We start from the raw sequence: 6279 nt of genomic DNA, 5'->3' as shown, positions 1-6279 counted from the left end.
CGCTCCGTCCCCCGCCGGCCGCGCGAGCCCGCCTCCCGGCCGCCATGGCAACAGCGCCCGCCCCCTCGCCGCCGCTGATTGGTCCGACTCGGGACCGCGGACGGCGCCTATTGGCGGGCGAGGGCCGAGTCCGCGCGGGCGAGGCTGGGGGCGGCCGGTGCGCAGCTCCTACGCGAAGGAGCCTCGGGGAGGCTCAGCCAAGAGGGACGTGGCGCTCGGCGACGCGGGCGGGGAGGCCGCGCCTCTTCCTTCCCTCGCTCTGCTGGAGAAGCCTGTGGAGCAGGACTTGGGCGGGTGCGGGGAGCCCCGCGGAGCCCCAGGAGAGTCTCTCGGGGTCGCCGGCCTGCGCCCGCAGGAGCCCACGCTGGTGGGCAAAAGGAGGAGGGATGTTCGGCCTCTTGCAGGGTCCCCACCCTCCTCTTCGGAGGGTGTTTGCAGCAGCATCCCACCTTCCGTATTCTGGGTCCTGAGTCACTGGGGCTTGATTGCATTGCCTTCGCTTTATTCTGCTGCCATTCGCCCATGACATACAGCTTTCTCTACGCCCCCCCCCCCCATAGAACTGACACATCTCTGCCCAACTTATTCCAAAAACCGGGAAACCAAAGCTCAAATGTCTGGGCGCAGTGTGGGAGGGGGGCAGAAAAGCTTCTGGAGCCTGCAGGCTGCTTTCAAAGCTTGCTAGCACCTTTCTGAGCCCTACTTGTTCTGCGTTGTTTCCACCTGAAGAAATGGCCTTCCTTTGCTGCTGGTGAGGTAACACAAAGTACTATGTCAGTGCAGTCTCCACAAGTGGTAGGTCCCAGTCAACCCCGACCCGGATAGCAAAATCCAGAATGTTTAATATAAGCATATATTAAAATATGCTTTATATAAAAATCTTGTATAGTTGGGTTGGAGAGATGGCTTAGCAGCTAAGGCACATGCGTATGTAGCCTAAAGACCCAGGTTCAATTCTCCAGGTCCCACATAAGCCAGATGCACATGGTGGCATTTGCAGTGGCTAGAGGCCCTGGCATGCCCATACCCTGTCTCTCTGTGTCTCTAAACATAAATAAATAAATAAAAGATGTGCATTACCACATCTGGCTTCCACTTAAAAAAAAAATTCTTGTACAGTAATCTCATTCATCCCAGCACTTGGGAGGCAGAGGTAAGAGAATCGCTGTGAGTTCAAGGCCAGACTGGGACTATAGAGAGCACTCCCGGTCGGCCTGGGCTACACTGAGACCTTGTTCCCAAGATAAACAAAAATTATCCAGTATGCCTGTAATCCCAGCACTCAGGAGGTGGACTCAAGACGATCATGAGTTCAAGTCATCCACAGCTACATGGAGTTTGAGGCCATTCTAGGTTACAGGATACCCTGTCTGAAAAAATAGTGGCCTATGGGGCTGGAGAGATGGCTTAGCAGTTAAGGCGCTTGTCTTTATGCAACCTATGGACCTAAGTTCAAATCTCCAGTGCCCATCTGAGCCAGATGCACATGGGGATGAATGCGTCTAGAACTCATTTGCAGTGGCTATAGGCCCTAGCGCACCCATGCTCCGCCCTCCCCAAGGAAATAAATAAAAATTTAAAAGTGGCCTAGTATTTGCTCATAACTTATATATATCCTCCCATATACTTTGAAGTATCTCTAGATTGCTTACAACACCTAAAATGGCATATGTGTATGTAAATAGTTGTCTAAGGAATAAAGACCAAAAAAAGTCCATACTTTCAGAAGTAACTTGTTTTCCATGCAGTTGGTTGGATCCATAGGTGTGAAACTTATGGACAGAGGAAATCCAACTGTAACAGAAACTTTTGTTATCAAGATGTAACCAGCTAGCTAGTGCCTATGTGCACCACCTTAAAACTTCTATTGCCAGAACACAAGAATGTGTCAAAAGATCATTCACCCCCACCAAATAGGCTTTATCCCAGAGATGCAGAGATGGTTCAACAAACACAAATCAATAAATGGAATACATTATATAAATGTACTGAAGGACAAAAACCACATGATCATCTCATTAGATGCAGAAAAAGCATTTGACAAAATCCAACATCCCTTCATGATAAAAGTCCTACAGAGACTGGGAATAGAAGGAACATATTTAACATAACAAAGCCTATTTATGACAAACCTACAGCCAACATAATACTAAATGGAGAAAAACTTGGAGCTGTTCTGCTAAAATCAGGAACAAGACAAGAGTGCCCACTGTCCCCAGTTTTATGTAATATAGAACTGGAAGTCTTAGCCATAGCAATAACGCAAGAGACACACATAAAAGGGATACGAATTGGAAAGGAAGAGATCAAGTTATCATTATTTGCAGATGACATGATTCTATTTTTTTTTTTTTTTTTTGAGAGCGACAGACACAGAGAGAAAGACAGACAGAGGGAGAGAGAGAGAGAATGGACACGCCAGGGCCTCCAACCTCTGCAAACGAACTCCAGATGCGTTCGCCCCCTTGTGCATCTGGCTAACGTGGGACCTGGGGAACCAAGCCTCGAACCGGGGTCCTTAGGCTTCACAGGCAAGCGCTTAACCGCTAAGCCATCTCTCCAGCCCCGATGACATGATTCTATACATAAAGGACCCTAAAGACTCTACCAACAAACTGTTAGAGCTGATAAACACCTAGAGCCATGTAGCAGAAAACAAAATAAACACATAGAAATCATTAGCCTTCCTATATGCTAACAACAAACACATAGAAGATGAATTCAGAGAATCACTCCCATTCACAATTGCATAAAAAAAAAAAAGTTCCTTGGAATAAACCCAAACAAGGAAGTGAAGGATCTCTACAATGAAAACTTTAAAACACTCAAGCGAGAAATTGCAGAAGGGCACTAGGAAATGGAAAGACATACCTTATTCTTGGATCGGAAGAATCAATATTGTGAAAATGGCAATTTTACCAAAAGCAATCTACACATTTAATGCAATCCTCATCAAAATTCCAATGGCATTCTTCACATAAATAGAAAAAAATCCAAAAATTCATTTGAAAGCACAAAAAAACTCAAGTATCTAAAACAATTTTGAGCAACAAAAATAAGACGTGGTATCACTGTACCTGATTTGAACCTATAATACAGAGCCTTAGTAACAAAAACAGCATGAGACTGGCACAAAAGCAGATATGTAGATCAATAAGACAGAATTGAGGACTCAGATGTAAGTCTGGGTAGCTACAGCCACTTGATCTTCGGCAAAAATGCCAAAAAGACTCACTGGAGAAAAGACAGCCTCTTCAGCAAATGGTGCTGGGAAAAACCGGATATATATCTATAGAAGGATGAAAATAGATCCTTATCTCTCTCCATGCACAAGAATTAAGTCCAAAAGTAGGGGAAACCCTCAATATATTGGTCCTGGCAAAGACTTTCTGAACATAACCCCAATTGCTCAGGAAATAAAACCACAGATCAACTGCTGGGACCTCATGAAATTACAAAGCTTTTATACAGCAAAGGACACTGTGAATAGAGCAAAGAGGCAACCTACAGAATGGGAGAAAATCTTTGCCAGCTATACATCTGACAGAGGATTAACATCTAGGATATACAAAGAACTGAAAAAAGTAAATAAGAAATCAAACAACCCAGTTAAAAAAATAAGCTATGGAACTAAATAGAGAGTTCTCAAAAGAAGAAATACAGATGGCACATAAACATCTGAAAACATGTTTGACATCCCTAGTCATCAGGGAAATGCAGATTAAGACTACGTTGAGTGCTCACTTCGGCAGCACATATACTAAAATTGGAATGATACAGAGAAGATTAGCATGGCGCCTGCACAAGGATCACATGCAAATTCGTGAAACGTTCCATATTTTTCAATACAATAAATATGATTTAAAAAAAAATTTTTTAAACTACATTGAGATTCCATCTCATTCCTGTCAGTTTAGCTACCCTCATGAAAACAAATGACCATAAATGCTGGCGAGGATGCAGAAAAAGAGGAACCCTTGTACACTGTTGGTGGGAATGCTATCAGGTACAGCCATTGTGGAAATCAGTGTGGAGTTTCCTGAAATATTCCTAAAATAGTTCTACCATATGACCCAGGTATAGCACTCCTAGGCATATGTCCTAAGGACTCATCTCACTACCTTAGAGATACTTGCTCAACCATGTTTATTCCCGCTCTATTCACAGTAGGTAGGAAATGGAACCAGCCTAGATGTCCCTCAACTGACGAGTGGATAATGAAGATATGGCACATTTACACAATGGAATTCTACTCAGCGGCAAAGAAAAATGAAATTATGAAATTTGCAGGGAAATGGATGGATCTGTAAACGATTATATTTAGTGAGGTAACCCAGGCCCAAAAAGCCAAATGTCACATGTTCTCTCTCATATGTGGATCCTAATTACAAATGATTGGACTTCTATGTAACTAGGAATAAAACTCAGTAGCAGAGGCCAGTAAGGTAGAAAGGGGATATAAAGGGAATAGAAAGAGAGAGGCGGGGCTTAATAGGATGGTATTGTATATACGTAAGTAGAAGAACGGATTAATGGAGGGGGAAAGGCCTAAGTGAGGTCAGGGGAAGAGACTGAGTAAAGGAAAAGTGGAGGGAGGACTAACCAAAATCTAAGAGGATATAAATAAGTCATATGGAGCTGGGCGTGGTGGTGCACACCTTTAATCTCAGCACTCGGGAGGCAGTGGTCGAAGGATTGCCATAAATTCAAGGCCACCCTGAGACTACATAGTGAATTCCAGGTCAGCCTGAGCTAGAGTGAGACCATGCCTCAAAAAACTATATATATACATATATACATACATATATACACATATTATATGGAAACCTACTTTTTTGGACAATGGAACACTCACAAGCCATAGATTATTACTAGAAAATATTCAGTGACAGGGAAAGGATGTCTTCCAGTGACTTGTTGGCCAGGGAGGTCCCCGATGCCCCCAAAACATTATAGGCCATTGCCATGGCTCTTGATTTCACACCAGGAATAGATGGTAAGACCCTACTGCTGAAGACTGCATATACTCAGGCTGCAAGGTCACTGAGAAATCATGCAGGAACTGAGCTGAAAACATCCTCTATGTAGACCAGCTGACAGAAAGCTGGAAAAAGTCACGCTGCATACAGTTCAATGGGAGAGAGAGAAATCACCAGTGGAGAAACTCAACAGTGGACACTGCAAGCCTTACATTTGGCCAAGCCAAAGGAGCCAATGGGTGCAATAGTGCCATGTCTGTTATGGGGAAACCAACTGCTCTCTACTTGCACTGGAGGTCTGGAATACATCCCTGATACTGAAAACCTACAACAGGGGTAGTCATGAGCCCTAAGGGTGTAATGTCTGCTGCTGTCTGGCTAAACATATATACTATGCTCATCAAACTGCCCAATAGGCACTTCTCTTAATGTTCATACCCATATGTTAATGTTACTCTCACTTTTGGTTAGAGAAGCTTCTCTTTTCAGATGGCAGTGACCTTGGAATGACTCTGAAGGCTCCATGGTGTTGAGAAGTGACAGAGGAGTGCTCAGCACTGAAACATCTCTATCACATCTTCCAAAGCTCAGGGTCCATTGCTGAAGAGGAGGTGGAAAGAATGTAAGAGCCAAAGGAAGGATAGGACTCCTCACAACGTGCTCCTCCAGACACAAAATGGCCTGGATATCCATGACCTCACAGTGCCTGACACTACCTACACAAGATCATCATAACAGGAGGAAAAAATGATGACATCAAAATAAAAGAGAGACTGATTGAGAGGGGGAATGGGTATGATGGAGAGTGGAGTTTCAAAGGGGAATGTGGGTGGGGGAGGGAATTACCATGGGCTGTTATCTACAATTATGGAAGTTTTCAGTAAAAAACTATATTAATAAAAGAAACTCATGTTGCCCCACTCTACTTGCTCTAATGCTATGACATTAAGGACTCCATGCTTCCATTTCCTTGTCTTCAGCATATTACAATCACCCTCTTACTTATTGCATAGTAAATTAATACAAATTGACCTATGGGATGGAGAGATGGCTCAGTGGTTAAAAGTGCTTGCTGTTAGCAAAGCCTGATAGCCTAGGTTCAACTCCCCAGTACCCACATGAAGCCAGATGCACAAATTGGCGCATGCATCTGCACAGCAGGAGGCCCTGGGGCACCTTCTCTCCCCACCCCTCAGATTGCAAATAAATAATAAAATACATTTTTGTTAGTAGGTGGCTTTATTAACTCATACACAATTACTTGTCTTCTGGTTTGTTGAAGCAGTAGGTCAGGCAAAAA

At 44.0% G+C, this 6279-nt stretch overlaps 1 non-coding gene across 1 annotated transcript; it reads left to right on the top strand.

Moving 5' to 3' along the window:
• The first annotated feature begins 3736 nt into the window (after window positions 1-3736).
• Window positions 3737-3843, top strand: LOC123459642. Its single transcript, XR_006636401.1, has one exon. It is a non-coding gene; the product is annotated as a U6 spliceosomal RNA (small nuclear RNA).
• The last annotated feature ends 2436 nt before the right edge of the window (window positions 3844-6279 follow it).

The sequence above is a fragment of the Jaculus jaculus genome, chromosome 3, assembly GCF_020740685.1.
Source record: "Jaculus jaculus isolate mJacJac1 chromosome 3, mJacJac1.mat.Y.cur, whole genome shotgun sequence".
NCBI lineage: Eukaryota > Metazoa > Chordata > Mammalia > Rodentia > Dipodidae > Jaculus > Jaculus jaculus.
This window is presented reverse-complemented; position numbering and strand designations above follow the sequence as displayed.